This window comes from Lynx rufus, unplaced genomic scaffold (genome assembly GCF_022079265.1).
Source record: "Lynx rufus isolate CCGP_SWC_20201006 ecotype Redwood Valley unplaced genomic scaffold, mLynRuf1.p SCAF_12, whole genome shotgun sequence".
Classification (NCBI taxonomy): domain Eukaryota; kingdom Metazoa; phylum Chordata; class Mammalia; order Carnivora; family Felidae; genus Lynx; species Lynx rufus.
Genome location: NW_025814826.1, coordinates 31759713 through 31771569, shown reverse-complemented (window position 1 = coordinate 31771569; position 11857 = coordinate 31759713). Strand labels below are relative to the sequence as shown.

General features: G+C 37.3%; 1 non-coding gene across 1 annotated transcript; it reads left to right on the top strand.

The window, feature by feature from the left end:
• The first annotated feature begins 11413 nt into the window (after positions 1–11413).
• On the top strand, positions 11414–11519 carry LOC124507973 (U6 spliceosomal RNA). Its single transcript, XR_006961186.1, has one exon. It is a non-coding gene; the product is annotated as a U6 spliceosomal RNA (small nuclear RNA).
• Positions 11520–11857: the final 338 nt, after the last annotated feature.

The following is an 11857-nucleotide window of genomic DNA, read 5'->3' as shown; positions in this document are numbered from 1 at the left end:
TTCCTAGCAGTGCTATTGCTGAGTCATAGGGTAGATCTATTTTTAATTTTTTGAGGAACTCCACACTGTTTTCCAGAGCAGCTGCACCAATTTGCATTCCCACCAACAGTGCAAGAGGGTTCCCGTTTCTCCACATCCTCTCCAGCATCTGTAATCTTCTGATTAGTTCATTTCAGCCACTCTGATGGGCATCAGGTAGTATTTGAGTGTGGTTTTGATTTGTATTTCCCTGATGAGGAGCGACATTGAGCATCTTTTCATGTGCCTGTTGGCCATCTGGATGTCTTCTTTAGAGAAGTGTCTATTCATGTTTTCTTCCCATTTCTTCACTGAATTATTTGCTTTTCAGGTGTGGAGTTTGGTGAGTTCTTTATAGATTTTGGATACTAGCCCTTTGTCTGATATCCCATTTGCAAATATCTTTTCCCATTTTGTCAGTTGCCTGTTAGTTTTGTTGCTTCCTTTGCAGTGCAGAAGATTTTTTATCTTCATGAGGTCCCAATAGTTCATTTTTGCTTTTAATTCCCTTGCCTTTGGAGATGTGTCGAGTAAGAAATTGCTGCAGCTGAGGTCAAAGAGGTTTTTCCTTGCTTTCTCCTTTGGGGTTTTGATGGTTTCCTGTCTCACATTCGGGTCCTTTATTCATTTGAGTTTATTTTTGTGAATGGTGTAAGAAAGTGGTCTAGTTTCATCCTTTTGCCTGTTGCTGTACAGTTCTCCCAACACCATTTGTTAAAGAGACTGTCTTTTTTCCATTGGATATTCTTTCCTGCTTTGTCAAAGATTAGCTGGCCATACTTTTGTGGGTCCATTTCTGGAGTCTCTATTCTATTCCATTGGTCTATGTGTCTGTTTTTGTGCCAATACCATGCTGTCTTGATGATTATAGCTTTGTAGTAGAGGCTAAAATCTGGGATTGTGATGCCTCCCACTTTGGTCTTCTTCAATATTACTTTGGCTATTCGGGGTCTTTTGTGGTTGTATACAAATTTTAGGATTGCTTGTTCTAGCTTCGAGAAGAATGCTGGTGCAATTTGATTGGGATTGCATTGAATGTGTAGAGAGCTTTGGGTAATATTGACATTTTAACAATATTTATTCTTCCAATCCACGAGCATGGAATGTTTTTCCATTTCTTTATATCTTCTTCAATTTCCTTCATTAGCTTTCTATAGTTTTCAGCATACAGATCTTTTACATCTTTGGTTAGGTTTATTCCTAGGTATTTTATGATTTCTGGTGCAATTGTGAATGGGGTCAGTTTCTTTATTTGTCTTTCTGTTGCTTCATTATTAGTGTATAAGAATGCAACTGATTTCTGTACATCGATTTTCTATCCTGCAACTTTGCTGAATTCATGTATCAGTTCTAGCAGACTTTTGGTGGAGTCTACCGGGTTTTCCATGCATAATATCATGTCATCTGCAAAAAGTGAAAGCTTGACTTCATCTTTGCCAATTTGATGCCTTTGGTTTCCTTTTGTTGTCTGATTGCTGATGCTAGAACTTCCAACACTATGTTAAAACAGTGGTGAGAGTGGACATCCCTGTTGTGTTCCTGATCTCAGGGGGAAAGCTCTCAGTTTTTCCCCATTAAGGATGATATTAGCTGTGGGCTTTTCATAAATTGGCTTTTATGATGTTTAAGTATGTTCTGTCTATTCCGACTTTCTTGAGGTTTTTTATTAAGAAAGGATGCTGAATTTTGTCAAATGCTTTTTCTGCATTGATTGACAGGATCATATGGTTCTTATCTTTTTCTTTTATTAATGTGATGTATCACATTGATCGATTTGTGAATGTTGAACCAGCCCTACAGCCCAGGAATGAATCCTACTTGAACATGGTGGGATCAATAATTCTTTTTGATCAATAATTCTTTTTATATGCTGTTGAATTCTATTCGCTAGAATCTTGTTGAGAATTTTTGTATCCACATTCATCAGGGATATTGGCCTGTAGTTCTCTTTTTTTTGCCGGGTCTCTGGTTTGGGAATCAAAGTAATGCTAGCTTCATAGAATGAGTCTGAATGTTTTCTTTCCCTTTCTATTTTTGGAACAGCTTGAGAAGGATAGGTATTATCTCTGCTTTAAATGTGTGGTAGAATTCCCCAGGGAAGCCATCTGGTCCTGGACTCTTATCTGTTTGGAGATTTTTGAGAACTGATTCAATTTCTTCACTGGTTATGGGTCTGTTCAACTTTTCTATTTCTTCCTATTTGAGTTTTGGGAGTGGGTGGGTGCTTAGGAATTTGTCCATTTCTTCCAGGTTTTCCAATTTGTTGGCATATAATTTTTCATAGTATTCCCTGATAATTGCTTGTATTTCTGAGGATTGGTTGTAATAATTCCATTTTCATTCATGATTTTATCTATTTGGGTCCTCTCCCTTTTCTTTTTGAGAAGCCTGGCTAGAGGTTTACCAATTTTGTTTATTTTTTCAAAAAACCAACTCTTGGTTTCATTGATCTGCTCTACATTTTTTTTAGATTCTATATTGTTTATTTCTGCTCTGATCTTTATTATTTCCCTTCTTCTGCTGGGTTTGGGGTGTCTTTGCTGTTCTGCTTCTACTTCCTTTAGGTGTGCTGTTAGATTTCGTATTTGAGGTTTTTCTTGTTTCTTGACATAGGTCTGGATTGCAGTGTATTTTCCTCTCAGGACTGCCTTTGCTGTATCCCAAAGCATTTGGATTGTTGTATTTTCATTTTCATTTTCATTTTTTCCATATATTTTTAAATTTCTTCTCTAATTGCCTGATTGACCCATTCATTCTGTAGTAGGGTGCTCTTTAACGTCATGTTTTTGGAGGTTTTCTAGACTTTTTCCTGTGGTTGATTTCAAGTTTCATAGCATCGTGGTCTGAAAGTGTGCTTGGTATGATCTCAATTCTTTTATACTTATGAAGGGCTGTTTTGTGACCCAGTATGTGATCTATCTTGGAGAATGTTCCATGTGCACTTGAGAGTAAAGTATATTCTGTTGCTTTGGGATACAGAGTTCTAAATATATCTGTCAAGTCCATCTGGTCCAGTGTATCATTCAGGGCCCTTATTTCTTTATTGATCCTGTGTCTAGATGATCTATCCATTGTTGTAAGTGGGGTATTAAAGTCCCCTGCAATTGCCACATTCTTATCAATAACGTTGCTTATGTTTGTGATTGTTTTATATATTTGGGGGCTCCCATATTCGGCGAATAGACATTTATAATTGTTAGCTCTTCCTGATGGATAGACCCTGTAATTATTATATAATGCCCTTCTTCATCTCTTGTTACAGCCTTTAATTTTAAGTCTAGGTTGTCTGATATAAGTATGGCGACTCCAGCTTTATTTTGAGTTCCAGTAGCATGCTAAATAGCTCTCCATCTCCTCACTGTCAATCTGAAGGTGTCCTCAGGTCTAAAATGAGTCTCTTGTAGACAGCAAATAGATGGGTCTTGTTTTTTTAAATCCATTCTGATACCCTATGTCTTTTGGTTGGAGCATTTAGTCCATTTACATTGTTATTATTGAAAGATATGGGTTTAGAGTTGTGATGTCTGTAGGTTTCATGCTTGTAATGATGTCTCTGGTACTTTGTAGTCCTTGCAACATTTCACTCACAGAATCCCCCTTAGGATCTCTTGTAGGGCTGGTTTTAGTCGTGATGAATTCCTTCAGTTTTTCTTTGTTTGGGAAAACCTTTATCTCTCCTTCTATTCTGAATGACAGACTTGCTGGATAAAGGATTCTCGGCTGCATATTTTTTCTGTTCATCACATTGAAGATTTCCTGCCATTCCTTTCTGGCCTGCCAAGTTTCAGTAGATAGGTCTGCTACTATTCTTATGTGTCTACCTTTGTCAGTTAAAGCCTGTTTATCCCAAGCTGCTTTCAGAATTTTCTCTTTATCCTTGTATTTTGCCAGTTTCACTATGATATGTCATGCAGATCGATTCAAGTTACGTCTGAAGGGAGTTCTCTGTGCCTCTTGGATTTCAATGCCTTTTTCTTTCCCCAGGTCAGTGAAGTTCTCAGCTATGATTTGTTCAAGTATACCTTCAGCCCCTTTCTCTCTCTCTTCCTCTTCTGGAATTCCTATTATACGGATATTGTTCCGTTTGATTGGATCACTTAATTCTCTAATTCTCCCCTCATACTCCTGCATTTTTTTTAGCTTTTTCTCAGCTTCCTCTTTTTCCATAATTTTATCTTCTAATTCACCTATTCTTGCCTCTACCTCTTCAATCCGTGCTATGGCCACCTCCATTTAATTTTGCACCTCATTTATAGCATTATTAACTCCTCATGACTATTTCTTCGTCCCTTGATCTCTGTAGCAATAGATTCTCTGCTGTCCTCTACGCTTTTTTCAAGCCCAGCGTTTAATTTTATAACTATTTTTCTAAATTCTTGTTCCATTATATTGCTTAAATCATTTTTGATCAATTCGTTAGCTGTTGCTACTTCCTGGAGTTTCTTTTGAGGAGAATTCTTCCGTTTCGCCATTTTGGATAGTCCCTGGAGTGGTGCAGAACTGCAGGGAACTTCCCCTGTGCTGTCTTGAATAACTTGCATTGGTGGGTGGGGCCACAGTCAGACCCGATGTCTGTCCCCAGCCCACCACTGGCGCCACAGTCAGACTGGTGTGTACCTTATCTTCCCCTCTCCCAGGGGCAGGACTCACTGGAGTGGTGTGGCCCCTGTCCGGGCTACTTGCACACTGCCAGGCTTGTGGTGCTGCTTCAATGGGATCTGACCAAAGGCTTATTAGCCAGGGTGGATCCACAAGGTGCACAGGGGCGGGAGGGGCAGGCTTAGCTCCCTTTGCTGAAGGTGGTCCCCTGCAGGAGGGGCCCTGCAGCACCAGGAGGGAGGCAGACCTGTTGGAGGGATGGATCCACAGAAGCACAGCATTGAGGGTTTGTGTGGTGCAAGCAAGTTCAGTGATAGGAACCGTTCCCTTTGGAATTTCAGTTGGGGGATGGGAGAGGAAGATGGGGATGGCCAGCACCTTTGTTCCCCGCCAAGCTGAGCTCTGTCCTCCAGAGTTCAACAAATCTCCCTCCTGGTGTTCTCTCGCCCTCCCGCTCTCCGAGCAGAGCTGTTGACTTATAACATTCCAGATGTTAAGTCCCGCTGGCTGTCAGAACTCATTCCATCTGGCCCCTCCACTTTTGCAAGCCAGACTTGGGGGCTCTGCCTTGCCGGGTGGGCTGGCTGCCCCTTCACCGCCCCGGCTCCCTCCCGCCAGTCTTTGTAGCGCGCGCCACCTCTCTGCCCTTCCTACCCTCTTCCGTGGGCCTCTCGTCTAGGCTTGGCTCCAGAGAGTCCATTCTGCTAGTCTTCTGGCAGTTTTCTGGGTTATTTAGGCAGATGTGGGTGGAATCTAAGCGATCAGCAGGACACGGTGAGCCCAGCGTCCTCCTACACCGCCATCTTCCCAGGTCTCTAATTGCTCTGCCCCTCTCTTTCTTTATTTTTAATGGATGAAAATTTCTGGTGAAATGTTCTAAGGATACCATTGAGAATTTTTAAAAAATTCTTTTCTAGTCCTTGTATTATTTCTATTATTTTCTATTTGTGTATTTGTATTGACACAACTCTGTTTACTTTGGTGTACAATAAAACATCTTTCCAACTGAAAATAGTAATATTATTACTGGTTTTGTTATTAAAACACTTACCAAATGCAATAAATGTTAGGAAATATTTATTGAGTGCTTGCCACATTGATGACATTCAATAGTCATCTATTTTTTTAGACTGAGGCAACAGAAAGCTGATTGGGAGTCCTGGATATGTGGGTGGGACTTGTCAATTATCAGACATTTGTCCAGTCATCTCACCACAGACACTTAAATGCCTGAATGGGGTGGGCTTTATTTGGAGGGCATTGTTATCTTTATAGAAGAGTGCTTCACTCCTGGCCTGGAGAGGAAGTAATGTACGTGAGAAGTCCAAACCCTGAGACAGTCCAGAGATCTGTGGGGATGGTCAGCAACCTTTCTGGCTGTATTTTGATTATATGCTACCTAGTGGTATCTCTCTCCTCCTTCAGTCAGTTCCTATTCCTCCACTTGCTTCCTCTTTTCTTGAAATTTCTCTACATCCCATGTTGGCAGGTATTCTTACTCCATCATTTTTACTGTAAATGCATGTTCTCAGACTGACGTCTATAAGCAGAACAATGCTCTCTTTTACTTTTTTATTTACAATTGCTGTGATAATACTTTGCATTTACTTGTCTTCAAAACACCTTCCCATTTGTTATTTTACTTTATCCCTATAATGCTCTCCATAAGAAAGTGCAAACCATAGCTATTTTCATATCTAACCTCTGGATGATAAAATAAAATGAAAGAAAAGTATCTTTTTTTTTCAATTTGAGACATTATTTTATCAAGCTCTCTTTTTTAACATATTTATTTTTTATTTTAATTCCAGTATAATTAACATACAGTGTTACATTAGTTCAAGGGTACAATATAGTGATTGAATAATTCTATACATTGTTCAGTGCTCATCTCGATAAGCGCACTCTTATTCCCCATCATCTGCTTCACCCATTCCCCCACTCACCTCCCCTATGGTGTTTGTTTGTTCTCTATATTTAAGGGTCTGTTTTTAGGTTTGTCTCTTTTTTTCTTTCTTTGTTTTGTTTCTTAAATTCCACATATGAGTGAAATCATATAGTAGTTTTCTTTCTCTGACTTATTTCACTTGATAGTATACCCTCTAGATCCATCCATGTTGGATATGGCAAGATTTCATTCTTTTTATGGCTGAGTAATATTCTGAGTAGTGTGTGTGTGTGTGTGTGTGTGTGTGTGTGTGTATGTGTACATATCACATCTTCCTTATTCACTCATCTATTGATGGACACTTGGGGTGCTTCCATAATTTGGCTATTGTAAATAATGTTTAAATAAACATAGAGGTACATATATCCTTTCAAATTGTTGTTTTTGTATTCTTCGAGTAAATACCCAGTAGTGCAATGTACTGGATCATAGGGTAATTCTATTTTTAATTTTTTGAGCAACCTCCATGCCATTTTCCACAGTGGCTGCACCAGTTTGCATTCCTGCCAACAGTGCCTCAGAGTTCCTTTTTCTCTACATCATCACCAACACTTATTGTTTCTTGTGTTTTAGATTTTAGCCATTCTCACAGGTGTGAGGTGATGTCTCATTGTAGTCTTGATTTGCATTTTCCTGATGATGAATGATGTTGAGCACCTTTTCATGTGTCTATTGACCATCTGGATGTCTTCCTTAGAGAAATGTCTGTTCATGTCTTCTGCCCATTTTTAAATTTGATTATTTGGTTTGGGGGTATGGAGTTATAGAAGTCCTTTATATATTTTGGATACTAACCCTTTATCAGATATGTCATTTGCAAATACCTTCTCCCATTCAGTAGGTTGGCTTTTTTGTTTTGTTGTTTCCTTTGCCATGCAGAAGCTTTTTATTTTGATATAGTCCCAACAGTTTATTTTTGGTTTTGTTTCTCTTGCCTCATGGGACATATCTAGAAAAATGTCCTTTAGCTGATGTGAGAAACATTACTTCCTGTCCTCTCTTCTAGGATTTTTATGGTTTCAGGTCTAACATTTAGGACTTTAATCCATTTTGGTTTATTTTTGGGTATGGTTTAAGAAAGTGGTCCAGTTTCATTCTTGTTCATGTAACTGTCCAGTTTTCACAACAGCATTTGTAAGAGACCATCTTTTTTCCATTGCATATTCTTGTCTCTTTTGTCAAAATTCAATTGACCATATAAGAGTGGGTTTATTTCTGGGTTCTCTCTTCTGTTCCACTGATCTATGTGTCTATTTTTGTGCCAGTACTGTTTTGATTACTACAGCTTTGTAGTATATTTTGAAATCTGGACACTTCTAGTTTTGTTCTTCTTTTTCAAGACTGCTGTAGCTATTTGGGGTCTTTTGTGTTTCCGCACAAATTTTTGGATTATTTGTCCTAGTTCTGTACAAAAAAAAAAGCTATTGGTATTTTGATAGGGATTCCATTGAATTTGCAGATTGCTTTGGGTAGAATCGACATTTTAACAATATTTGTTCTTCCAATCCATGAGCATGGAACATCTTCCGTTTATTTGTGTCATCTGCAATTTCTTTCATTAACATTTACAGTTTCAAAGGACAAGTCTTTCACGTCCCTGGTTAAATTTATTCCTAGGTATTTTATTATTTTTGGTAAAATTGCAAATAGGACTATTTTTTTTAATTTATCTTTCTGCTACTTCATTATTAGTATATAAAAATGCAATGGATTTCTGTATATTGATTTTGTATCCTGTGACCTGATTTATTGAATTTAGTAATAAATAAATTCATTTATTTATTTTTTTGGTGGAGTTTTTAGGGTTTTCTGTACACAGTATCATGGCGCCTTCTTCCTTACCAATTTCAAAAGATCATCCTGAATTAGCTCAAAATGAAACAATCATTTAATTTGCTCATAAATCTTCAATTTCAGCAGAACTTAGTAAAGGCAACTCATCTCTTCTCCATGCAGTGTTAGCTGGGACAGCTCAACTAAAGCTCAAGGGTCTTGTTCCAAGTTGGTGTACTCACATGACTGGCAAGTTGGTACTAGCTATTGGTTCCTGTCCAGTGGGGGACTTGTGCTTCCTCATAGCATGGTGGTTGGGTTTCAGAGAAAGAGACGGGTAGTGCAAGCTACCAAACCATCACAACATATAGGCTGGAGTCTGTTGGTCAGAAAGTTACAGACATTGGACTCAAGGGAAAGTGCACCTGTTCATGGGAGGAGTGCTGGATAATTCTGGGGCCATGTTTTGAAACCACAAGCGTGGTGATGTTTGAATTAGCATTTTTCTTATTATGAGTGCAGCTGAACATCTTTTTACAAATCTAAAGGTTATATTCAGCATATATATATACATATATATATATATATATATATATATATATATGCTGAAATGTCTGTACATACCCTCTGCCTATTTTCTTCATATTTGTTTAGCATTTTCTTATTTTTTTCAAGGATATTTTTATATAAGAGAAGGGTGAGCCTTTCCTTTGTAATATGAATTATAAGCAATATTTCCTAGTTTTTATGTGTTCATAATATTTTTGCCTCGTGCAGAAGTTATTTTTTTAATGTGGTTGAATTTTACACTCTTTTGTTTTATGGCTTAAGGATTTGAGTCTATAATTAGAAAGGCCTTTCCTTCTTTATAGGAGTTTACTCAAGGTTTTATATATTATTTTTATTGTTTTATTTTTTGCATTTAAACACTGACTCATTTGGAGTAATTTACCTTGATATATGCATGAGGTATGTTTATTTTTCAAAATGAACCAGAGAATTACCCTATGTCTTACCCTTTCATTAAAAAAATACCTAAAAAACCAAAGACAAGAAAAGAAAGCAGTTGGCATTTTTATTTGGATCATGGTAAAGAAACGACACTGGTGATGAAAATGTCTATCAAAGAACATGGTATATTTTCTCAGGTATTCATGTATTATTTTGGGCCTTCAGGAGTATTTAAAATGTTTTCACATACAGCTTTTTCATATTGCTTTTTAATTGTTCTTATTTATTTTTAATTTAATTTTTTGAGAGAGAGAGAGAGTGAGAAAGCACACAAGCAGGGGCGAAAAGGGAGAGAGAGAAAGAATCTTAAGCAGGCATCATGCTCAGTGTGGATCCTGACATAGGGCTGGATCCCATGACCCAGGAATCATACCTGAGCTGAAATGAAGAGTTGGACACTCAACGAGCCACCCAGGGGCTCCTAATTTCTCTTATTTATTATTTTTATTGCATTGCAGTGGAATCTGTTTTTTTATCTCCTCTTGTAGTGTACCTAAAGCTCTGATTTATCATTATTTTGTGCCCCACTATGTCACTAAATTTTCTTTTGTTTGAAGTAATTTTACAGTTTAATTATATTGCAATATTTAAGTATGAAATAATATTTTCAGTTATGATAATCTCAACTCCTTTTAATATCAAACCTCTAATTTCTTTTTACTTTCTTAAAAGCTTAATCGTTCCTATTTTAGCCCAATGTTACACCTTAATGTGACAGTGGGCATTATTTAATTTTTCCTGGTGCCAATGGAATGCTTCTTGAGTTTTCCCACAAAATATGATACTAACTCCGTGCTTTTTTCCAGGATTAATCATGATGATCATATGCGATTTCTCCTTGGAACTATCAAATGATGACTTAATGGTTTATAATATTGAATGTTATACTTGCTTCATAAAATGCACTTAGGGACCTCCTCTTTTTCCTATGATCTAAAACAATTTAAATAACATTGGAATTCTATGTCCTCTAAAGGTTTTATAGAATTCTCTGGGAAAACATTTGAAAGAACGAAAGCAACTTGTATACGTTTTCCATTTCTTCTTTGGAAAGCTATCTGCTTAGATTTTTTTTTTTTAATCTTTTGGATGAATTTTGGTAAATTATATTTTTCAAAATATATTTTATCCAGGTTTTCAAAGTTATTTGCATAAAAACTTTAATGATTCTTTTTATTTCTTCTTATACTGTGGCTGTATCTTAATATTTGTGGTCTGAGGATTTTATAAGCTCATTTCCATGACCTGAAAGGTTAAAGTATTTCTATTTCTAGTTTTTGAAAAAAAATTTTTTCCATTAAAATATTATTCTCCTGGGCTTTATTTAATTCTTCTCACAACATTCTGCATGAAAGATTTATCCAGATAATAATTCTATCCTCTTATGAATATTAAAGTCTACTTTAACTGGGTTTAAATGAAATTCTTTCCTAGAAGGGCATCTTGGTGATTATGTACTGAGTATTTTAACTGTTCAAATAAGGTCACAAGCTCTTCATAATCCTTCTTGAGAGTGCATAAGACATAGCTCATGCTATAAACAATACTTTAAGAAATTTTAAAGGATTTTATTTAGCCTGAAGGAATACCAATAGAGTCCATTAAACATTTCATGAAACTTGAGATTTCATATTAATAACTTAGATTTGTAATTCCCAGTGTTTAGCTCATATACTTCAATAAACATATTCTTTTTTTTCCCACTAGACTTATATTTCTTAAGTTTATTTATTTGGAGAGAGAGAGAGAGAGAGAGAGAGAGAGAGAATTTCAAGACTGCCAGCAGGGAGTCTGATGGGGCTCAAACTCAGGAACTTTGAGATCATGACCTGAGCTGAAATCAAGAGTTAAACACTTAACCAAACAGAGCCACCCAGGCGCCCCTAAGCTTTTATTTCTTAGGGGACAATACTAATATTTACTTGAAGTATTTATTTTCATTTATATAGAGAAGAGAGGATATGTCTCCCTACTTTAACAACACAGAGACAGCATGAGTTACTGCTTTCTTCTCCAGTCTTGTAACACTTGTCTACTTGTTTAAAAAAAAAATGTAGCAACTGAGTGCTCCATTCTCAGCACACAAACTAAAATTGGAATGATACAGAGAAGATTAGTATGGCCCTTGTGTAAGGATGAGGTGCAAAAAAATGTAGCAGTTGAGAAAACCAGGGCACTGAGAGGTTTTCTGTCTTTCTCTGGGATACAGTTAATGACTGAGCTGAGTTTAGAGCCAGAGTCCGCGTTTCTCAACTTCCCTCTCAGATCTTACAGTTTAGCAGTGGAGACATATATGTGAGGTGAATCTAAGGAAATGATAATGAAAACCTGAACAGGGCATGGGAGGCTGAGCAAGGTTTGCAGGAGAATGGAAGACTGACTCCCCACAAGAGCAAAGACCCAAGGGGCAGAGAACCCCAGGAGCACACACCCAGGACTCATCTGGAAGCTGGATAGCATTATGCTAAGTAAAATAAGCCAGACAGAGACAGGCGAGCACTGCATGAT